Source organism: Cydia strobilella, chromosome 13 (genome assembly GCF_947568885.1).
Source record: "Cydia strobilella chromosome 13, ilCydStro3.1, whole genome shotgun sequence".
Taxonomy (NCBI): domain Eukaryota; kingdom Metazoa; phylum Arthropoda; class Insecta; order Lepidoptera; family Tortricidae; genus Cydia; species Cydia strobilella.
The window spans coordinates 13,993,286-14,019,339 of NC_086053.1; the positions used below are offsets into that span (position 1 = coordinate 13,993,286).

The following is a 26,054-nucleotide window of genomic DNA, read 5'->3' on the forward strand; positions in this document are numbered from 1 at the left end:
TCATTGCATGTGATGGGGTCAAATAAGGAACACGTTCATGTAGATAGCTTTAGCGCTAATACTACATACGTAATCTAACAGGATGCTATAATATAGAGTCGTAAATATAAATATCCCGTTCTGAAACCTAGTCTACATCTAACGGATACCGTTGCATAACATAACAAAAAATCGATTTATCATCAAAAGCAATGCCTAAACTTCCGATACCGAAACTTAATCCGTATTACTAAAACCAAATATCACCGTAATACTAGTACGGTACGTAACCGCCATACGTGTGATACGAGCATCACACGCACTCTCGCGTCGACCGGCGATGCGCGCGCTTCTTGTTTCTGGGTCGCGTTCGAAATTCGAAAAACTTTTTTAAACGTTCGTTTTCTCTGTTGAGAGAAATTGTGATGTGCCAGTACTTTAGTGTTGTGTTCTGAGGATTGTTATTCGAAATATCATAGGACCGCCGGGTGAGTTTTTTTTTAATTAGGCGTGACATGTTGTTAATTGAATCAGGTGTTAATTGTTAGCTTTGCATTGTTAATTTTCAAGTAACATTTACATAAAATGTGTACCTACATAAGTATATATCGCATTACGCCGGTATTTATCTGATATCCTTTGTTGTTATCGATTGATAACAATGATTGTTTACACCGGCAACTTTATTGTGGTTAAAGCTTTATAAAAAGCTTTTATTGCAGATTTTCTGTCGATATTAAGAAAACAATATGGGATTTTTGGACAATATATCTAGTATGTGAGGTTGCGGACTATAATATATGGCAGAGACACATGCTCAGAAATATCTGACGGATCTCTATTTGTAGAGTCCCGAAAGCATGTGAAATACAGGCCAATTCGAATGCACATTGACATCAGAATATTTGACGCATAATTACTTAGGTATCGTGCGTCTCGCCCGCGGAAAAACATGTACGAGCAAGTACGAGCGAAATGCACGATAACTGATGATTCATTCCACTGTTGAACTGATGTTGAAGCCGAAACTGACAGTTGTGCATCTCGAATAGGGCCCCTGAACGACACCAGTTAGAATTCATTCTGATATCAGTGTACGTTCGAATTGGCCTGATAGTTTGGAGTTCCTTGGTCTGTACAAAACTTTAAAAACTTTCAAACTCAATATTAATGTCAATGCACTGCACTATCACACATGTGATCCAAAGCAAACGCACCAAAACACATTTTAAATTGACATAATTTTAATTTTTAATATGTCAAATGCAAAATACAAGATCTTTTAGCACTGTCAAATATTAAATTCGAGGTGATCAGAGGTGACACGTACATACTTAAAACCATTCACTCAATTAGCCATAAGTGGACTTTATTTATTTCCAATAAGGTTCACAATTGAGCAGTTAACTGCGTCGAAGATAATCGCAATAAATACAGGGTGCCTAGCCAAGATGCCAATCGTTTGCGCTTCAACAAAACGCTATCTGTCTATCACACTAATATGTAATAGAGAGACAGAACACGTTTCGTTGTCGTAGCGCAAATGATTGGCAACTTGGCTAGGTACCCAGCTCGGTTTTTTTTAATTGAAAATAAAATGTGTTGAAAAAAAAAGTAAACGACTTATTTTATGCTACCTACTCGTAGTTTGACAGGTTCCCCAGCTTTGTTTCTCGGTCAGTAGTTAGTTAGTTAGTAGAGCACGACAGTAGCTTCCGCGCAAGCGCATGTTCGCACAAAGCCGATCTAGGCTGAAATTATAATATGAGAAATTCGTTATATTATATCTTAGCGATAACACTAACATTTGTATAGATAAGAAATTAATTGGCAATAAACTTATATTAGTACAACGCTATGAATCATCTTCCTCGCGTTGTCCCGGCATTTTGCCACGGCTCATGGGAGCCAGAGATGGGCATTAATCGATTAATCTTTTAGTTAACTAATCAATCGATTAAAAATATCAATCGTCATTTTTTAATCGCGATTAATTTAGTTGCGATTAAATTAGTTGTGAGAATGTTCGACTAACAACTAAATTAGTTTTAGTTTCAATCGACTAAATTTCACGATTAAATCTATATTAAAACTACGTAGTCGTCCGTTTTTGCATTTTTTATCTTGCAATATGTAACTACAGGTACGTATGTATGTAACATACGGAGGTACTCGTATGTTGTAACTATGTTAGTTTGGGTAGAATTTTGCGACTTATTTTGAAGCAGATATCTTCATCCGATTGAGCTAAAATTATGTGTACACGTTTAATTTGAAATGCTTGAATGACAATGCAAATAATGCCATAATATTATTATAACGATATATTGGTAATAACGACAAATAGCGAAAAACTGCATTGTTTACAAATCGCAAACAATAAAGTAGGTTGGTGCATTATTAATACTTTGAATTATACGATACAGAGTAATCTTAGACATAGAAACTATCAATATTTTGCTGTCTCTGACAATAGTAAAACTCTTTTTAGTGTCACGCGGTGACAAAACAATGGGATAATCCTACTTACCTGGAACTGGAAGTTGTTTGTTGCATTTTGGTGTAAGTGCCGACGCATCTTCTAAAAATAACACGTTCTATTGAATGACACATCTGCATGTTGTTTATTATCTACGCGGTCTATTTTGTTTTCAACGTGTGGTCATTAAACTTACTTACTTTAGTAGCAAAATCTAGATCTGATTGAGACATACAAAATACTAACCCAACACTACGACCTTAAAGATTTCCATAAGATGCTAGAACGCAATAGTAACAACCGTCTGAGAGGTCATCAGTATAAGCTGGTGTCTCACAGGTCCTACAATAATCCTCATAGACACTTCTTTAGCAACAGAGTGGTCAACGCTTGGAACAAACTCCCAGGGGATGTAGTAGCGGCCCAAAGTGTCAATGAGTTTAAGAATAAATTAGATAAGCACAAAGCAAATTCTACTCAACACTGAGAACTTGGTTTATGACTACAGGCATTATCAGTTGTTTAAACTGCCTGCCTGCATTACAAATAATAATAATAATAATAAAATAATAGTGAGAACAGATCTCACTCCTTAGAAACGGTCAAAATATCGTAAGTAATACATGACTATTTTATTTTTAAACATCCGTTAAGATGTCCTAATCAGTCTGTCAACATAGCCATACCGAGGTAGTCTATTCAATTTGCTTCTAACATTAGTCGCGAGAAAATAGTCTAACTAATTAGTCGATTACAAAATTTAGTTGTCCGAAATCAATCGGCAACTAATTTAGTTGCAACTAAAGTAGTTGCACTCTATACAACTAAGATTGATCAATCGTCGTTTTCAATCGTCAGTCGCAATTAATTCTTGTAATCTTAATCGTTAATCGTTAGTCGATTACATTTTGCCCATCTCTGATGGGAGCCTGGGGTCCGCTTGGCAACTAATCCCAAGAATTGGCGTAGGCACTAGTTTTTACGAAAGCGACTGCCATCTGACCTTCCAACCCAGAGGGGAAACTAGGCCTTGTTGGGATTCGTCCGGTTTCCTCACGATGTTTTCCTTCACCGAAAAGCGACTGGTAAATATCAAATGATATTTCGTACATAAGTTCCGAAAAACTCATTGGTACGAGCCAGGGTTTGAACCTGCGACCTTCGGATTGCAAGTCGCACGCTCTTACCGCTAGGCCACCAGCGCTTAGTGCAACGCTATGAATGTAAAATCAAATTGGTGTAATATTATACGAATGGAAATCTCCTAGTATAAAATTGTGGAAAATTCACCTTTAAATACTCTAGTTTTTTCAGCATCACTAACATCTTATAAAAAAAAGTTCCCCGCCGCGTCTGCCTGTATGTATGTAATGTATGTATGTATGCTCGTGATAAACTCAATAACTACTGAACTACTATTTTCATACGGTTTTCACCTATCAATAGAGTGATTCCTGAGGAAGGTTTAGAGGGTTTGTGTAACTCGTGCGGAGCCGGGGCGGGTTGATAGTGTTTTCATACTCGTAACAAGAGGTGATTTTAAATTTGTATCTATGTTTTCATATGACTAGTAGATATAGGTACATAATAGTAAGGTGATCAATTATTTAATCTTAATGTGTCAGTAGCTGAATGTGCCAATTCTTGTGATTAGGTTAGCCTAGCCTCCTTTAGAACGCAACCGGGAAAGGCTAAGACGTGAAGGAGAGCATGACTTGCTCTTGATTTGATATTATTTATTTATTTAGTGTGTCCATTAGACTCCTCAGAACTATAATTTACTATGTGCAAGCTACTTGGCTTGGTTTCACGTGGTTTCTCTACTTGTTTACTTATTACTCACTTAGCTACTCGCCCAGTGCAACTGCCACTTAACTGGCAAAGAAAATGGTCAAGTGTTTACGGTGTTGAAAGCGAGTTTTATTCATGTTATGATAGGCATATAAATAAATTAATGGTTATTCATTTATTTATCGTATGTTATACGTGTCACTGGATTTAATTACGTTAAGCTAGTTAATAATGTAAAATGAGTTTAAAACTTAAACCTCTTCATATACTCGAAGGCCCATTTGCTGAGGATTGCGAAGATTTATCCATATTACCAAGAATACACAGATTGAATAATAAGGTCCACTTGCGGGGTTAAGCGGTTAAACCATTAATCCAGTGTCAACTTGTACTGGTAACCATGGTAACTCCAGGTTTACCCGGTTAACCCGGGTTAGTGGAATGGTGCAAGTGGGCCTGACGTATAGTCAGAAAACTATGTTCTTCGAATTTGACAGCTAAATAAAAATATGAGAAGTTGCCGAAAATTTACATGTGTAAATTTCGCAATATTGGAATATTTCCGACGGCACATCAGTAAGAACCAATATCGGTCAATCGCTTAATTATTACGTTACCATAACCTCACGCTCTCCATGCCCGTAGGCATGAAAAACTGTAATATAATGAGCTTTACGTAACGTATTACATAGCTACGAAATTTAGTCATAGTGTTGGTTAATACTCGACGAGTCCTTCGTGTCTTCTGCTTTAAGACTCGAGTTAGTTTTTTAGACTCTAAAAGCGTTTTCACATTGCCCGATCCGATATCAAAGTAAAATGTATGTATTTATTTATGTATTTAATAAATCATTATTTCTAAAAAGCGATAAATACCGCTCAAAAGGCGGACTTAATGCCAGTGGCATTCTCCTGCAGCTGTTTTTGTCATAGCCGCCTTCCGACATCCGATATCGAAAAGGTGCTTCCGATAAATTCAGCCATGTCAGAGCCCCCCGTCAGCTGTCGGACCGATAATATTTGTTTGTGTGCGTAAGTGTAGGCATAATGGTTGTTGTAGTGTGCGTGACCGCTAAATCCGGTGCCCGCGCCCCCGCGGCCTGACTACCTACGCGGATGTCGGATCCCAAATCCGATATCGGATCGGGCAATGTGAAAACGCTCTAAGAATTACGTCGCTCTAGCTCATCCATGCCTGTAGGCATAAAAAACTGTAATAAGCTTCAAGTAACGTGTTATATAGACACGAACCGTAGTCATAGGTAGTGTTGGGTTAACATTCGAGTCCTTCGAGTCTTCTGTTTCAAGACTCGACTCAGTTTTTCACACTGACAATTAAGTCGGAACTTGAGTTCTTTTCAACTTAATAGAGACCCGTCTTTTGTAGAGACTTGAGTCCTTATTTTCAGAGAAAGCTAAAGTTATTTACAAAAACTTTCAAAACGTGTGATAAACGTAAAATTCATGAGTTAAGTACACAAATCATACAATAATGTCTAGTTTCTTTTTTACTCTAAGAACAAATTAAATTAATTTCTATGAAAATATTTTAATTTGTGTTTCTGTTGTGTTTATTTCAGTTTCTTTTTTGTTAAGAGGAAAGTTATAAAATTGTTGACGGAGGCTTTATTCAGAGGTTCGAATCCTTTTTGTGTTGAGCTCAACAAACGACTCGACTCGGGACTTAAAAGACTTAGATTTTTTTAGGACAGTTTCGCAAAAACGAATGCGACGAATAAAAATAACATAAAACATATTATTTGAAATATGTTTTATGTTATTTTTATTTTTAAGCCTGAACATAACTTTGTATGAAAGAGCGAATACCTCCTAACACAAGTTTTTAACTTAAAAAGAGGTTTCGGCACCTATGTTTGTAAGCATTTGTTAAACATTAAATTAAAATTTAAATCTTTTTTATTTATTTTTGAATCTTTAATATAGACTAAACACTCGAGTTCCCACCACTAGCCATAGGTTCATAAGTTTATACCTGTATGCGAAAGTCTATCTGTTTCTTAATGTTTGTTTAGTCACGATGTGTTTAAGCTGATCGTAGTGCTGAGCACATCATTAGCAAGTGCATTACTATGGAGACGAAGTCTAATATACAGGCATATACAACTTTAGACTTCTCTTTCCGCACAGACTCTACGCCGGAATGCCTACTAAGAATGATACTTAAAAATATCCTTATATGATCATGTTTTTCTAAGAGGCGTTGATATTTTATTTAACAACGTAGCTTCCGATACACGAATATATATAATAATATACACTTCGCTCGATACAATTAATTCCTAAAGTAACCTCTAACTCAAACTTTTAATGCTACTTTACTCGGTTATTTATTATGTGATACTATAAACAAAAAAAGAAGAAAAAACAATCTTAACATAAATAGTAATTTCATAGCTTTAGAATTTCGATATTGTAACGTAACGTTTTTAAAATAAATAAAAACCGACAAAATTCGATCAAAATTGACACTTGGCGCGTATGTTCTTTCCCGTTCTTTCTTGCGAAATGTGACAAAGACAGCGGCAAACCGGTGGAACGGCCTTAACAGTTACTGAAAGGATGTTATGACACTTAAAAATAGTTTTGAAATGTAAGTTCCTAATTGTAACAATAACTGAAAAGGAAGCCTTGTACAATATGTAAACTTTACAAGTTTGTGAATCGACGTCAAATCAAACTTCAATTTCGACTTTAATTCTTTGCAAGTAAGACGAAAAATGTGCAGTTATTTTTGTTGTTGAATCAAGGTGAAGTTTTATTAGTTGTTTTAGAATGCGAATGACTGTGGAACCTTCTCCGCTCGGTTGGGTAAGTGTGCGGAATAATTAGATCGCGTAAATCATATGAGTTTTACATATACTTGGTTCAAAAGTGATGACTTAATAAGGTTATGAATAACATTTTCGCAACATCTGTTTAAAAGTTTTTTTTTTCTAAAATTTATCGCTTACATAATAAAGAATGCATTAATTGGGTGCTTGTAAGATAGTTATATCTAGAAAAAATCATACCCGTTTGTAGATGTATATTGGCTTATACTATTTTAATTTAAATATGTGTCATGAAATAAAACTATGAAAACGGATTATATCGCGTATATTGAATCACCATTTCATCGGTGAGATTAAAGACCTAACATTGACTGATGATGAGATCATGGTCAGTTTTGACGTCCAGTCGCTATTTACAAGCCTACCGGTACAAGACTGCATTGAAATTGTCAAGAAGAGGTTATGTGAGCAGAACATGTCAGAGGAATATGCTAAGCTGTTGGAACATTACCTTACATCTGGCTACTTGCTATGGAATGGTGAATTCTACCTTCAAGTCGACGGCGTGGCCATGGGGTCTCCGGTGTCTCCAGTAGTCGCTGACATCTTTATGGAGGACTTCGAGGAGAGGGCACTCTCATTGGCTCCTGTGCGACCGAAGATATTTAAAAGATACGTAGATGACACTTTTACTATACTTCCAAAAAGTAGTGTTTCAACTTTCTTGGATCACCTAAATTCCATCCATAGCAAAATAAAATTTACTATGGAGTTGGAAAAAGACTGTTCTCTCCCCTTCTTAGATGTATTGGTAAAAAGAAATCCTGATAACACCCTAGGTCGCACTGTGTATAGGAAACCTACTCATACTGATAGGTACTTAAATGGCAAATCGCATCACCATCCCAGTCAACTTGTTACAGTAGGCAAATCTTTGTTTCAGAGAGCCCAGAGGATATGTGATGACCAGCATCTGGCCGCGGAGCTCCAGCATGCCAGGCGCGCGCTCCAGGCAAACGAGCTCAGGATACCGCGGGTCAACCAGAGGTCCCACATTAAGATCCCCACAGTTGAGCGCAGGCCTGCCATTCTGCCTTTTGTCAGGGGGGTCACGGACAGGATCAGCCACATCTTGAAGCGTGCTTCTATAAAAACATATTTCAAGCCAATGAAGAAGATGTCACAATTCCTGAGGCCTGTAAAATGCAATACCCCTCTACAGACTGCAGGAGTGTACAGGCTGGACTGTGAGTGTGGCCTATCATATGTCGGGCAGACGAAACGGAGCATTTCCACTCGGGTGAAGGAACACATAGCTGATGTCAAGCACCGTCGACCTAGGTCTGCTGTCTGTGAGCATGTCATGGATAAAGCCAATCACTCAATCAAGTTTGATAAGCCTCTGGTTCTTGCCAAGGAGAAGCGTTACATACCCAGAATGCTGCGCGAGGCCATTGAGATTAAGAAATATCCAAACTTTAATAGGGAAGATGGCTTTTCTCTACCACCAGCTTGGGATCCTGTAGTCCACCTGATAAAGGAGCAAGCGAGACATAGACTGTGAGACCGTAGTGTTGGATGATGCTGGACATTCTGATGTTTTGAAAAGATGTGTCCCGCCGAGTTTGTTGCCGGTCCCATATTGGGATACCCTCCTACAATTTAGGAGGGAATTAAATCTTCTCGGGTCCGTGGTGTAGGGTTGGAGCCGGCATAGTTTTTTTTTTTTTTTTATCGCGTATATATATATATATCTTTACTTGAAAAATAATTATAGTGTATAACTAGCCTTATGAACCGATTTTGCATGTACAACCAGCCTTAAAGTTTGTAGTCTATGATTGTTCATTATTTTAGTATGTGGGTATTTTTGCATTTTGTAATTTTTCCTCAGTCACCCGTTGACCACGAACGCTGTAAAGAGCATGGTATAGTATCTCTGAAGAGGAGTAATGTAATGCTGATAATAATGCCATCTCCTGGTTATGCTGGACATCTATTCCTCAGCCGTGGTGCCCTGCTGAGCTAAAAAGCGGTATCTCAATTGAAGATTGAATGCAAATAAGTACCTTAAATTTTAATCATAACGTTTCATTTCCAGTTCACTCGTTTTTGAGATACCGCCTTTTAGTATAAGGAGGGCTGAGTGTGGCTAGATATAATTATTGTGTGTAGATGGTGGAAAACAAAATATACCAAACAAATATTTAAGCAGGTATCTTAATCGTATTTAATTAAATCTAGAAGAATATTATTTTAATAAAAAATGTTTTGATAGTGTTACTAACCTTACGTTGCAAATGAACTAGGAAACAAATAAAATTTGCAACGTAAAAATAGTTTTTTTAATATGTAGTGCAAACACCGTACAATGACAGATTGACGTATTATGACGAATAAAAAAACCAAATTACGTTTGGTTTGACGGGAAATTTTGAAATTATTTCTAAGTTGGTTTTTAATATAAATTCCGTTTAAACATACTTTAGATCAGATTTATGTTAAGATATTAACTAACAGCGTTTCTTTATATCACAACCAACCTTCTGAGTTGTGTTGAGTTGAGCTTTTACTCATTCAACCAAACCAACGCAGGCAAGATGAAAAGCAATGGCGGCCGCGCCGAATCTGTGTACCTTCTTGTATGTACATCGGTACAAGAACAAGGTAAGTAAATTTTCGAGTATATATATAGTGCTCCGGAACATTTATTTATTATTTCATCTTTATCAAAAGCTTTGATAGAGGCTTCGGGCAAAGCATATTTATGAAATGTTGGCGATGGAACATTGTAACATTTCAATAACAACCGTTGAACTAGCACCATTCTTAGTGCCCGTCTTTAGATACACGTTGCTCTGATTATCATAACTAAGATACTGTTTTCCGTGGCTAGGTCTTAATCTGATAAATCAACTACAACCTGCCAAAATTGGAAAGACCTACATCTAATGACAAAATCCAAGCACAATACCGTTACCTTTGTCGACATTTTACATGAATTATATCCCGATTCACTGATTTCTTGTTACCTAACATTAAATGTGACAATAGCACACCCTTAAAATGCATGCTCAACACTTGTCCTGTTTCGCTATAAAATACTCTTTTTATAATTTTGATAACATCTTAATTGTAAATATATTTTCAGGTACGAGTATTAAAAAGCTTCAAGAATAAAGTTGCGACACGGCAGGTATCGATAAGTTTTTCGATTTTGTCAATGGCAATTTCAGTAAACCTAAAAAAGGAAAAATCTACCTATGCGCTGTAACACCCAGATGACCGCACCACAAATTGTGGTTAAAAAGCTGGAATGTTCTAAAAACTATGAAATATGCGACCAAAAATGGAACAAAATGAAATCAATAAAAAGTTGGATCAAACTATCAATGAAGCTTTCCAAGTTATTTTGGGATCATGAAGAAGAAATGAAATAGGTTGCCTCTAATTATTATTTAAAACATAGTCAGGAAATAAATTGTTACATACTATATGTACATACCTACTCGCTGTTAAGATATTTTCACGCTGTATTTGCATTTGTCTTAGTTACTTGGAATGGAACGTATGTAAATAAGTAGGTACTTATAAATAATATATTGTACTTGATTCAACATAAGTTTTCATTTATTTATTCTGAAAAACTGATTTATGTAGTTTTCTAAGCATATACAATGGAATTTGGTACGACAAAGAAAACTACATAAATCAGTTTCCAATATTAAAATTGTTACTTGTAGGTAAAGAACCCATAAGTATGTGTGTGTGTGAGTGTACATGTGTGCGTGTTTACTGCATATACAGTCTCATTAGTTGAGAGCAGGACCGCTAGGGGCAGCACTAGTAGAGACGTGAACGTGAAATGTCCGAGAGTTTCTTATCTATTACAGTAATAACATATACTAATCTATGGTAAAGAGTTCGAAACGTCGGGATGTATTATAAATTCAATATACGCGATATAATCCGTTTTCATAGTTTTATTTCATGAGTAACTATCGCGGTAACCGAAGACAATATTAAATATGTGTCATAAATATTAACCCCCTTATTCATAAAACTTTACGGGCCTGATTTAGTTAAATTATGTTAATCCCTTTCTTACAAATACATAAGTCAAAATGACAGATAAAGACAAACGTTTCAAAGCTAATTCAGGCCAGTAACGCGTTTATGAATAACGCCATTAATATGTAATTACATATATTCTATTTTGAATATAATATTATAAATGCGAATGTAACTCTGTCTGTATGTTACCCTGTTCACGCTTAAACCAATTTAGGTGAAATTTGATAGGTACCTATTATGGAGATAATATGAGAACCGGGCAAGGACATAGGATAGCTTTTATCAATCATCATCATCATTCCACAAACTTCAATTTAACTTCAAAAAAAATATTATACAGATTACACACCACACCAGTTTATACCATTAGGCGTAAGTGTAGATTGGAATTGAATGTGTTTTCCAATCCGTAGACAAAATCCGCAACGCAGATTTCGATATAAATTAAACATTTAATGAACACATAAAGTATTACTAATCAACAAATCTTTTCAAACGATTCACGTTTACAATCAGCCGCATACACATGTAAACATTTTCCCAATAACTCACGGAAATGTTCTCATTGCATGCTGGAAATTCGCACATGAATTCGTGTGGGTGACCGTACAACTATCAATTACTACATCTTCATCATGCCTGTTACTTGTTTTAGCTTGAATTTTGTACTTTATGTCCCTTAATATATGGTCGCTTTTAAAGTGGAGTATTTTTTTAAAGTTACGAGGTTTCGTAGTATAGCAGACAATCGCATCACATTAAGGAATTAGAGCGTGATGCGTGCTCAGTTTTTAGTTTGACTGTTTTTGTAATTAGTATGAACATTCTATTAGATACAGAATTATTTTACATTCCTGGGTAAATTTCATTCCTATAAGGGCCAGTTTGCGCCAACACCTCAGGGCCCCCACTAACTGAGGGTCTGACCAAGTTAAAAAGGCCATCTCAGGCAAATTCCATCAAGAGGGTTACGGGAGTTCGAGACCGATGGAGACAAGTCAGAGGAGCTGCAAAACCAAGTGGTCACGACCCTCAATAATAAGGGACCGAGAACTACAACTGATGAACTACTTAATCTTTTGGACGCCAATGACCGATATATACGCACCGTAGGTTCAACGCCAAAGACCGATTAATCGGCCATAGACCACAGAGCAACATAGACCTACATGCACATGCATAAAGTTCAATTTCAGTTTTGGCACTTCGGTGACGTGGCGTCATGACTGCTTTTGTGTGTGACACGGCGTCGAAAAGGTTAATCTACGGAAATCTGTAGTGAACTATGAAATTTTTCGTACAACAAAATTGTGCGAACATTTTAACGGTAACCCTAAATCGTTTCAAAAGTTTAGTCACTACCGTAGACCACACGGCATACGACACAAACATAATATTGGTAAATAGGTCAAACATACTCGTAATAGGCCTATAAACGTACTATTATCAATTTTCAACACGATCGGGACGAAAATGAAGAAATTATGGAAGGCGGCCGTTTTTTCATAATTTTGACTTCAGATTCATATCAACTCAATACTTGTGTATAAGTTGGCATTGAATAGTGAAAATGTAACACACACAACAGCATCCTTATATATTCTATAGACATGAAACTGTCAGCGTCATTTTAAAAATCCATACTAGTTTTCCCAGTTTAATTCACATATTTCTAAACACTTCTCTGCGTGATAGAATCATTTCATTTCATTTATTCATATACAATAATACATTGTGTTTGAATGTTTACATTATTAAATAAAACATGCAATATTTACAAATAATTTACAATTAAATAATTTCATTTACAATTATACAAAATGTCAAAATAATACAATATGTCAAAAATAAATAGGTAGCCAATAGTCGAATCATGATTAAAAGTCAAATAATAAAAGTTAAAACTCGTCAACGCTGTAATAATTTTTTTCCAACAGAAATAATTTAAGTTTCGCTTTGAATTTCTTGTGACATGTCATAGATTTAAACTCGATAGGCAACTTGTTGAACAACTTCACTGCTTGAACTCTAGCAGTGTGCGACACCACCGCTAATCGCGACGCTGCAGTAAGAGGGAAATTTTTCGTTCTCGACTGTAGTCTTAATGCCATGTCAGCCTGTGACTCATAACACTCTCGATGTTTCACGACACTCGTCAAGAGAACTAAAATATAAAGAGAGGGAGCTGTCAATATCTTTAACTCCTTAAAGTGTTCCCGGCAAGATTCCCATTTATCAGAAATGATGATATCCGCAGTAGAACTAGGGTCACCGACATAGCTCGCAGAATTGCAAACCTTAAGTGGCAGTGGGCGGGGCACATTGCTCGCAGAACTGAAGGCCGGTGGGGCCGGAAGGTTCTGGAGTGGCGTTCGCGTACCGGAAGACGAACTGCCGGTAGGCCTCCAACGAGATGGAGCGACGACCTGGTGAAGGTCGCGGGAATTCGGTGGTTGCGAGCGGCACAGGATCAGTCGGAGTGGCGAGCCTTGGGGGAGGCCTATGTCCAGCAGTGGACGTCTATCGGCTGACATGATGATGATGATGATGATTTCTAAACAAATCCTATAAAATACTGCTTCTTCTATATGTGGCACATACAAAAAGAGGTCACGTTCTTTAAAATTGAGATAGACTGATTGTATCATATTGATTGTCTCTTGCTATACTGTCATACTTTTTTTGTCTAGACCAGACGTCTTTAAAGTGAAACAAAGGTCAGTTCATAAAGCTACGATGATGTCGATGATGCACCAGTGTAAGTCTAATCTCCAATGAAGCAGATTTTTAACCAACCCAGGTGTCAAACTATGCTGGTATTTCGTGATCTATTGAACAATATGATCCTGTAAGCATAATGTTGCGTGATGCTGTCACTTTCACTATTAAGTATATTAATTAATTAATACTAAATGTATCACAGGTCTTTGTTGCTAGTTCTCATGATGTGTAAGATGTGAGTAGATCTATAAATGATTTATGAGTGTATACTTTTAATTACAAAAGCTCATTATAGCGAAGTAAAAGCTATGATAGAGAAGCACGGTAGTTTGTCCGGCCAAGTTCCTAAAAAAGCCGTGCGATATCTACTGCAGTGTGTAAAGATGAAACGCTTTCCAGATAGATTTTCGTACATAGACCCGCCTCTTGCCATGTCTATTGCCGTCAAACTGGCACAGTGACATTGACAACCGGCATCATGGGTGGGATAGCAATATAATTATGCGCGTGCAATAGAGATAGCAACAGGCGGGTCAATGTACGAGAATCTATCTGGAAAGCGTCGCTGCTTTACCTGCCATCAGAAAGTTTAGAAAATTGTGAAAATTCCACATGGATAATTTTTGGATAACTTACGCTGCGTCTTACGTAAGCGAACAACTCGCGAACGCGAAGCGAAGCGGCCCGGCGCGGCCTCGCGGGCCCACAGCGTGCAGCGTTCGCGTTTGCAACGAGATCTCCCACGCACGACGACACTTTTATAGGTATTGGTCACCCCGCGCCGCATCGCTTTTCCTTTTCCAAAACGAAGGTTTGTCTTGTTTCCTGTAAAATTCTCCTGAAATATCCGATTTCCTACTTTATGGAAACTTTCCGCAGCTTGTACTTCTGTAAGTTTGTATTGTATATGTACCTATTTATTAAATAACTCATATAGATCAACTAATTCACACAAAACCTTCACAAATTAAACCTTAAAAAAACCGCATCAAAATCCGTTGCGTAGTTTTAAAGATCTAAGCATATATAGGGACAGACATACAGACAGCGGAAAGTGACTTTGTTTTATACTATGTAGTGATTCCTACGTAATTCCGTTTAATTATAATCTCTGTAAGAAATAATATGACCTGAATATTCATCTAAGAATATGGATCATATAAAAAAACTATAAGTAACCAAAAAAATATAAATTGGCAAAATGAGATCAAGTTGATATCAATTTGTAAGTTTAAATCGGCCTGCAGTTGCACATGCACATGCAATTCTCTTTAACGGTACACGTACGATATATTATGTTAAGTATGGCTGGAATTTTAAGATGACCGACTATTTATAAAAATGTTACAGTAACTTGAACCTTATAATATAAACAATAAAGTAACTTTTTGAAGGAAGTATCATTCGACTACCAGAAATGAGATGCAAAGATAATCCCCCCAAAAATTACTTGATATAATTGGGTTAATAAACTTTTTCTTGTCACTCGTTGCCATGGTTACGTTCTCTTGGGTCACTCTTAAAACCTCGATTTTACGGTAATTAAAATAACCAAACATGCATTTTTGTGGTAGATATAAGGCCTTTCCACTGAGCTACCGCTAATAAGCACGTTTGTGGATCGTTATACAACATTCCGTCTAACAAATTGTGCTAATATTGTCCCCTGGCTGACGGGACACATTAACAACAAGAAATGGTTGATGCTGTGCAGTTATTTTGGCAAGTTATGGCGTGGGAAAATTCTTTTAAGTGCGAATTGCACTTATAATTTAGTTCGCGACGCCTACAGAAAACCAATTATATAATTTGTTAACAGAAAATAATAACAAAAAAACTAATGAGGTAGTTTTTGAGGTAATTCTTTAAAAAAAAAAATTGTTGTGGCACGGTAGGCGCGTAAGCAGTATTTAATAGGGTTGGTTAACAGCATTCATAAAATCGAATTTTCAGAAATACAAAAAAACAAGATCAAACATATTTTGCGCTTTCAGTTTGTTTTTAAGCTATGATTCTTGAGTAGAAATCTGATTTAAACGAAATAAATATCATATACAAAGGAAAAAAAGGAAAGTAAAGGAAGGTATTTTCATAAGAAAGTAATTTAATTTGTTCTTAGAGAAATCTGATTTAGTTTACACAACAAAGTACCTACTCTCAGTAATCTAAACTCAAAATACCTAATATTGTCTTCGGTTACCGCGATAGTTACTCATGAAATAAAACTATGAAAACGGATTATATCGCGTATATTGAATTTATAATACATCCCGACGTTTCGAACCCTTTACAGCGTTCGTGGTCAACCCGTAGGTAGGTCAAGAGTCACCCGTTGACCACGAACGCTGTAAAGGGTTCGAAACGTCGGGATGTATTATAAATTCAATATACGCGATATAATCCGTTTTCATAGTTTTATTTCAAAATACCTAAGTTAAACATACGTTTATATTCATCGAAGTACGATAGGTTAGGTACTGATAATCTGTACCTTGATCGTATTGCAATAACCACTCGTATAAGTACCTAACCTAAGTATTACTCCTAAACGGAAACCTAGGCCATTTCCTTGCAAATTGACCATTATCTCACCACACGCTGAGACACATTGGATCGCGAGTGATGGGACCAAAACATAGACCACTATACGTCTAGACACCGCTTTTAAAGCGTTTGTGAAAACAAAGTGCCAACCACACACGCTCGTCTACTTCTAACAAACATAATTACAGCATGCATTTTATAATATAGCAATTTGCCAATTGGCATTTAATTATTTAAAATAAATAATAATTTAATTTATTTGAAATTAGGTTTACCAATTGACAGTTACCTGTGGACCATGGTACTTTGCAGTACAGGTATATTATGTAGTCAGAATTCATTTTCACATCTCGACAAGTGCTTCTTCTCGCCACCGAAAGGACGTAATGTAATTCATAGACATCGCGTGCTTACGAACAACTATGGTCATAATACTAAAACCGGTCACAAGTTGTATCACAAATGAAGATGCGTCCACACACTGTAATTAACCACCATAATCACCAATCATCCGCTGTGCTACGTGACGCGTTAGGGATGACTCACGTTAGACCGGGCCGTGACCGGGCCGGAGCATCCGGCGCTTACTTTTCTATGACATGACAGGTGATCACGTGATGCTTTCCATAGAAAACGAAGCGCCGGAAGCTCCGGCCCGGTCACGGCCCGGTCTAACGTGAGTCATCCTTTAGCCGTCGATATACAAATTAAACTGGGACTACCAGGATATTAATCTGTAATTGGGGTTATTGAGGATATGCCTATTGAGTAATTTGACGTCATAAAATATGTAATCAACGGCTTTTTAATTGGGTACTAAGTCGTTTTATTAATTACCGCATAGTATGAGGTCTCTGTGTTTAAAGCTGGATCTACTGTTTTTTTTAGTATCATGAAATCATGATGATCTATTTTGGTCATATAGTTGGTCAAGCAAATCTTGTCAGTAGAAAAAGGCGCGAAATTCAAATGTTCTATGGGACGAAGACGATATCCCCTTCGCGCCTACATTTTTTTCAATTGACCGCCTTTTTTTACTGACAAGATTTGCTTGACCAATCTGTATAGATTATAGTAAGTACTTATATTATTTGTATTTTTATATTTATCTCAAATAGTTCTAAGCTACCCTCCGGCCCGGGGTGCCACAGAAAACCAGCGCTGTGGTATTTATTTATACCAGAGCATATGCTGAGTGGCGTCCTTTTGTAGCCACTATAGCGGCGCCAAAATTTGTTGTTACCTTACCTTACTCCTTTTTCTATAACTACCATTGTACCTAGCTTTAAGTGTTTAGTGAGTAAGTTCTTTTTTGTAACTGAGGCGCTGTTTGTAGAAGGTCTTTACAATAAATGTCTTTTCTTTCTTTCTTTCTTTCTTTCAACTATAACTTGTGTCGCACATAAATTGGCACATTTTTATAAATTGTTGTATTGTGTAAGGTAAATCGTTTTTAAATAATTAATTAAATTACTTTATTTATTTATATTTATTTATAAGCTCGGTAAGTTGAATACTTACAGTGACTATACGGACTATACGGACAAAACCTCCTCCATTTCTACAGCTTCCCACAGATATTTAAAACAAATAAAGAAACTTAATTGAAATTTGTCAAGAAGAGGCAATTTTGATTAGAAAAAATAAAGATTAAAATACAATGGAGTTGAGGTCCTTTAATAGGTCTCTAAGTGGCTATAAAAATGGCATCACTAACTGAAAAATATAGAGTCACATACTTGCTTACTACACTGGCTTAGTGACCCAAAAAGGATCTTGGCCTCCGACACAAGAGCCTCGCCACTCTGCCCTATTCTGCGCCACTTCACGCCAGTTGGGTGTTACGAGGGCGGACAAGTCTTTTGGGGATTCACACCCGGGTGCCCCACATACGCTCTTCTCACATCTCTATCTCCATCTGTGAGAAGATAGAGTAACATAGAAAAAAAAAACAATCGTATCATATATTCATTACACATCAAGCGATACCAAGGCAAGCCATAATGCTAGTTTTCAGTGGGGGCCTAACTTAACAACTATGTATAGCAAAACAACTTTGGGAACAAATCAAATTATTTTATTAAATATTTTGATTTGTGTGTTTTTATGTATAGCAAAGATTATACAAACAAAATCTATTAATAAACCATGTGGGTCTAGGAGGATATAACCAAACGGAGTAGCCATTAACAGGCATTCCTCTCTGTCGAAAATAGTCGTCCAATGGTCATACACAATGTATGGACAGACGTTTATCTGACATGGCTATTTTGACGTTACTTATACATTTGACGTTCCCCTCCCCCGCAAAAATTGGCAGACTTTTTTGTACAGCAAATTACAGACGTGGCGGCTCCGTTTGGTTATATCCTACTAGATGTAGGTACTTAATTACAAATTACAAATCTGCAATAGGTACTCTTAATAGAAGCTATTAATCATAATTATTAGAGATGCATTATTTCTGTAGGGTTACTCGTAAGTATATTTCCTTGCAAAAACAGGAATGCAGGTACTCTATGCTATACGTTTATATTAATTTGAATAAGTCTTATGAAAATCGCAACCGGATACTCGTTTTGGCAAGAACCTGAAAACACTTGCGTGCAAAATGTATACTGTCCAACTGGAATAATAATTAGCGAATGTATAATTCTTACATAACACTATAATTATAATATATTCCGATTTGCTGTGTACATAGTACTTAGTATCCGACCGAAACCGGTTTTTCTGCGGAAACTGAAAGAGAAGGTTTTGTTCTAGTTTCGGCCGAAAAATTATTATTAGATATGCCGAAACCTGCTAAAACTTAAACAGAAACTTGGTCGGACACTAGTACCATAGTACCTATACATATAGTGTATAGCTGTATACCTACATTAGTATTATGTCTTATACAAGTATAGGTACGTATATGTCTTTAATTTCACAACCTACAATCCTGCTTTAAGTTTTAAACCTTGTCCACCACAACAACGATGTAAACTTGAGTAAATGAGTACCAAACTATAATAATAATAATAAAAAACGATTCATGAGGCTGATTCTCATTCAACAATTTGTTATAGTTTTGATCCTTCGCTAGCACATGGTGCGCGTTAGGTGCATATCGAGACGTATAAGGTTGTATCATAACAAGTTCAAAACGTTAACAAATTATTTTATCTCAATAAGCCTCCATGTTCGTGGCTCCTCCTCCTCTAGACAACATGATAAGCACTTGTTACAAAATTACGATAGTAAAATAACGAAAATTGGGGAAAAAAAGGAAAAATATGATAATTACTTAAATGACAAAATAATTAGTCATAACTTAGGATAAAAAGAAGCTCAAGAATATTCTATGTATCTCAGAAAAAATAGAACAAACAAATGGTTGTACACAACTAACCTGCCGGCCTTCCGGCCTAGTCAAGGTAATAATCGCTATCGCTTCGACAACGAAACGCTTTGTGCTGTGCCTCTCTATCACTCTTCCATATTAGTGCGACAATGTCAGTTGCGTTTCAGTCGCTACGGAGCGTAACGCTGCATCTTGTGTAAGCGAACGACTCGCGAACGCGAAGCGAAGCAGCGCAGCGCGGCGGGCCTACGGCGTTCGCGTTCGCAACTAGATCGCCCACGTAGGACACTTCTATAGGTATCAAAAATTGATTTACCCCGCGCCGCATCGCTTCGCTTCGCGTTCGCGTGTTGTTCGCCTACGTAGTACGCTGCGTGCGATGGGCATGTTGGCTACGCGGCTCTGTCCGGATGTTTACTCTATAGGTCGCATTTCTCAACAGATTGTCGTGAAATGTTGTGAACAGGTACGATTAATTATAAAGATTTTTTGTCCATTAAGTTTTGTTTCTAAATGGCGGAAGCATGGGAGTTCGCGAGGTCTACAGTTCACAGAGCTAGCCAGCCATACACGTAAGGAGTTGTCCGTCGGATCTGCCTGATAGATGTGTCTGGCGGACATATCCGTCAATGTGTGGCGAGAAATAAACACAGATTTGTCCGCCGGATGTCTGTTCGTGGGTACTGGTACTACTGATATGCTCAATGGAACTAAGAAAGACCCATCTTAAAGGCCAGCAACTAACTTTCAACTTTTAACCCCTCTGGCGTCCATGGGCGACAGTAATCGCTTACCATCAGGCAATTATCTACTCGTTTGCCTTCTGTCATTCAAAAAAATGTGAACTGGCGCAATCAGGGTGTAAAATATCAACACGGACAAACTTATTGCCCATACCTATGTACATTAAGGTAAGGTTAGTGTGTAAGTAGTAAGTACATAATTTGTGCACTCTGTCCGTGTTAATATTTAATACCTTGACTCTTAAAGGATGACTCACGTTAGACCGGGCCGTGACCGGGCCGGAGCTTCCGGCGCTTACTTTTCTATGACATGACAGGTGATCACGTGATGCTTTCCATAGAAAACGAAGCGCCGGAAGCTCCGGCCCGGTCACGGCCCGGTCTAACGTGAGTCATCCTTAATGATTAAGAAATGTCAGACAAGATATCGCATGGTATCAGCTTGTTAACAATCATGACCTTAATTTATTCATATTGTTCGCCGAATTATGTGCAAGTGTGTGTTTCCAAGTGTAGCGTTTTAATTGTTATGTTTATGCTAATCGTGTTCATTATACGTGTTGTAATGTATTAACTAAAGTAATATGAACGCACATAATTGACAATCGGTTAGTGAACACAAAATCATTTAAAATCAATATCATATATTATATTAAATAATTTCACGGTTTAGACTCACTTGTTTTAGTCACTCGCGCGACATGTTTCGGAGAGCCTAGGTCTCCTAGGTAGGTAGGTATTGAGTACGCAATACACGGTCGTCGTGAACGCTGCTCGCATATTAGTGCTTGAGAAAGGAGACCTAGGCTCTCCGAAACATGTCGCGCGAGTGACTAATTCAAGTGAGTCTAAACCGTGAAATTATTTAATGTTAGTATGTCTCACAACAGTTTTAATTCGATCATATATGTTATTAAAATAAGCTCTGGTGGCCTAGCAGTAAGAGCGTGCGACTTGCAACGGAGGTCGCGGGTTTAAGCCCCGGTCATACCAATGAGTTTTTCGGAACTTATGTACGAAATGTGTTTTGATATTACCAGTCGCTTTTCGGTGAAGGAAAACATCGTGAGGAAACCGTACTAATAATCCCAATAAGGCCTAGTTTACCCTTTGGGTTGGAAGGTCAGATGGCAGTCGCTTTCGTAAAAACTAGTGCCTCCGCCAATTCTTGGGATTAGTTGCCAAGCGGACCCCAGGTCGTGAGCCGTGGCAAAATGCCGGGACAACGCGAAGAAAATGATGATCATGTTATTAAAATCTTACGAGTACCTATACTCTCGTAAAATACCTATACGCCTAAGTGCGTTTTGAAAGTTAGTAACGACTAGAAATTTTACAGGAAGAACGTTATGAAATCCGCTAATACCAGAACCAAACTACTTTTACTTTTAATATTACCTATCAAGGATAGTTTGTATGTAAAGCAAGTACATACCTAAAGTACCTTGTCCCACTTAGGTAAATACTTAGTGTATCAGAAAATATTACCGTCATTTGCTCATTTGATACCCACTTTTCTTTCATGTCAAAATGTTTTTTCTACCAAGTGAATAGTCCTGAAAAATATCTTCCCTAAAACCGTCTTGAAAAAACTACTAGAATTTATAGTTCCAGACATTTCTCAAGTCATTCAGGCGCCGAGACTCAAGCTAACCCTGTGCAGTCAAGACCTTAATACATTGGAATAAGGTTTCAAATTGTATACATATTTATGACCTTGACATGCACTTGTGCGTATTGTTTCCCTATGGTACAATAATTACACAAACAGCTCGTTTGTAGGCCAGTTGAACAAAGCCGTGTCGTCAATAAGCGTGCTTTCTAATGCTTTCGCAGCCTGATTGATATTGCTATGAATTAGTCTGGTGATTCGCTAGAGGTGAAATGTCAAAGTGCGAAGGCGCTGTTGGATATCAAATTCATAATGCCTGTTATGAACTTTGATAGAAATTGACGAATTGGGATGCTGGTGCGTTACTAATTTAAATTCGGAACCCGCACTACCTTTGTCAAATAGAAAACTTCCGATTACCTTTTTGTGATTTACACGATTGTATAGTTTCAACGATACGTATATGTACCTAAAGGTGGCTAACGAAACCTTATTGCTAAGCCTACCGCATTCTCTTCGTCCATCTGCCTGTCAAAGGGCCGTATAGATAGACCCTTGAAATTATCACAAACAAATAATATGTAAAACCAAAGATAGATATAACTCCGTAATAGATGAATACAGTCTAAGGAAAAAACGTGCCTCGAAAATAACGAAAATTTGATTCTCGATTAGATGGCGCCACTAGTTTTGGCCTACTCTCGTATAGAGGGCGTTGACGGTTTCGTTTGTTATTTATAATTTTAACGCATATCAGTGAAAGAACATGGGTCAAAATCATATAAAAATAATTAATGCAAATAAAAAAATAATTTATCCATATTTAAATACATTTTAACGTATTTTTATAAATCTTCATTTTTGGTTTTAAAGTATGTCGATAGATGGCAGTGAATTTACAGTGGTTACAAAATTTACTATGACAGTACCGCTCTATCTTATTATATCCTTTTTGGTAAAACGTAAGCTTAACCGAACGTTACAATAGTAGTATAAGGTGTTTTTACGTGAAACAAAAATGTATCTTTACCGAAACAATAATGGAATTTGTAATATCAAATGATTAAAATTTAGTGGAGAATATACCAATACCAATGTTTATTGCCAAGCCATCAAAAACCTTTATAAATTTCTCACATTTTTCAGGAACGAAATTTTCTCTTCTCAGAATGGACACCTCTTTTATCCCGTATAAATTTTTCTATAATTTCCAACATTTCCAATTTTCTGCATATTTTCCGAAACTTGCACATCTACATATAAATACGTTAAGGTGCTGACTTGAGCATTCACTCGAGCAGAAAGCAGACAGTTCGTATATTCTTCTGTTCGCAAGAATGCTCATTAAAGTGAATACTCAAGTCTATCAGCGCCTATAAAGGATCAAAGTTGGTGGACATGCTGGGATTCAACTCTCATCTCAACTAACATTCCTAAACGCTTAAACTAGTGCACGTGCTTAATCGACAACAGTTGCCGCGGACCGTTCGGTTAGCAGGACGCTCTCCCGTACCGTTGCCACTAAGCAGGTCTAGCTGTTTTGGAGATATATCGGTCGTAGCTATACTTCTTGAGACGAATGACGGTCCCTGTGAGTTCCTTCAGATCACATTTGGGTAGGTTTAATAAAAAAAATTGAAGAAATATTATTTTTACCGTAATTAATACTTAAATCAAAGAGAATAAATAGTGTAGAGGGTTATTGTCATAGTAACTTTTGTAGTCACAGTAAATTTACTGCCATCTATCGACACATGATTTAAACATATGTAAAAATATGTAAAAATGTATATGTATATTTATGTGTATTGTGTATGTATATTTGCTTTTTTTTTTAAGAACGCCATATGACTTTGACCCATGTTCTTTCACTGTGTCGCCAAAGCCATCCACCAGAGTATAGGCCAAAGGTGTGGCGCCATCTATTCCAGTATAACTTTTTCGTGATATTCCGAGGCACGGTTTTTCCTTATATCTTTATATCTTATACGGAGTTACATATATCTTTGCTTAAAAGTTAAGTTACGTTACTAAATAAATTAGTGTGCTAAACTTCTAAACCTTTTTACGTGACAGCTACTCCTTATAAAAATGAACTACTTACACTACTAAATGAACTATATGAAGTAGCATCATTCAACGCGACACTCGCGACAGGTATAACACTTTGAGGTAAATTCGAACTTGAAAATTTACAACTTGATTTGTAACTTACCAAGTTAAGATTTTTTAGTCCTAGTGGGATACATAACCAGCGTAGTAGTACTTTTGCGCGTGTCGAATAGGAGTCGAGTAAACAAACATTTCAGCCTAACATACCGAGCCATCTATCGTTGAGCGGCCAAACTGCATTCTAATGTGTATGAAGTTATCGAGCGCACTTACCGTGAAGTGCGTGTTAGCATTGTAATGTTACATTGTTACAATTAACTTTAGTATGCTGCCGTACGGTGGCGCTAGCGAGCTTTATGTTTAATATCAACTGTTAGTGTTAAATAAAAAAAAATGCTTTTCAATTGTACTAAAAACTATTGAAAATATTGGAATAACTATTAAAAGTCCTTATCACAGCCAGCAAACGTAGTTTAAAGTGGAATCACGCTGAAAATAATTTAAATACCTTCAAAATTAAAATGTTAATGTCGTATGTAATGTAGTTTAATATGCGATCGTGTGACGTAAGTTTTCTGATTTAAATAAAAAATAATAGTATAAATTTAATACTTTATGAAGACGCTATTTTTTATGGAGCGTGAAATACAACTTAAAACACGTAAAAATTAACATACATTTTTAATAATATTCAATTTAACTATTTTTAACGTTTTAAAAGGCAACGAAATTTATTTTTAATTACATTTCCTAAACGGCTAACGGCCGGCATTTCAGGTTTAAGAAGAATCTTTATTTCTCAAGAACATATAACAAAACTTCACTGAGAATGATTTACATAAAAAAAGTTATTAATAAATTATGCATGCATAAATTAACATGTTGTTATTATACCTATAGTATAGGCTTTTTAAAAGAAAGAATGGCAACGCGCATGCGACACCTCTGGAGTTGCAGGCGCCCACAAAATACAGCAGCCAATTACTAACAGGGGGGTCGCAAGCTGGCGTGTTATTATCCTAAGGAAAAGTAATATTCTATATTAATATAGTGTTGCAAATATGACACTTAAGCTTTAAGCTTAATTTTAAAAAGTTTCTTAGGGACGTAATATCTTTGATTGTGTAATTGTAATTTCGTAACCTGGTAATTAATTTGCATGCCCTACATTGAAACAGCATAACTTTTATAGTGAAGATGGAAAGTAATTAATGGGGTAATTATTTTAAATAATTTTTACATCACTTTGTGTATAATTTTGGATGTTTATGCTGTGCTGCCGGTCAGTACTGAAGTGCTGTCGGAAAGTTTCCAAAAGTGCGAAATTTACACATGAAAAAAATTCAGAAATTTCTTATATTTTTGTATGGGGATCGAATCGATCGATTTCCTTTATTTCTTGTAACATTTTCTTGAAATTGCCGAGAACTTTTCAATTTTTTTGGAAACTTTCTAAAACTAACTGCTTGCACATCTGTTACGGTGCGGTAGTTGCATATTTTGTTCCTTAAAATGTTAAAAAAATAACACGAATTTCCTTAAACTTTTGAAGGGCTCGTACTCGTAATACGTAACTCGTAATACGTTCATATGACACTATTATTGCTTTCCATCTGCGTGATATACGAAAAAATTAATTAATATTTCAAGACACAGAAGTTTTTTGGGAATTTAAATCGTTATACCTAATTCATATTTCCCATGACATGACATGTTTCCCATATGTCAATTAAATTTTGGTAATTGTATTTAAATTAATTTTAATTTTATTCTTAATTTTTAATTTAAATTTTTATGTTTCACAGCTTTTATGAGCTATTGCTAGATGAATGAAGTATATAATAATAAAAGCTGTGAAACA

The 26,054-nt window shown here is 36.6% G+C and overlaps 1 protein-coding gene across 1 annotated transcript in view; it reads left to right on the plus strand.

The window, feature by feature from the left end:
* Positions 1-305: 305 nt before the first annotated feature.
* LOC134746779 (espin) overlaps positions 306-26,054 on the plus strand; it is a 132,529-nt gene continuing 106,780 nt past the window's right edge. Inside the window, exon 1 of the mRNA XM_063681319.1 lies at positions 306-467. The gene's annotated coding sequence lies outside the window, so the exon portion shown is untranslated. The remainder of the gene's footprint in view (positions 468-26,054) is intronic.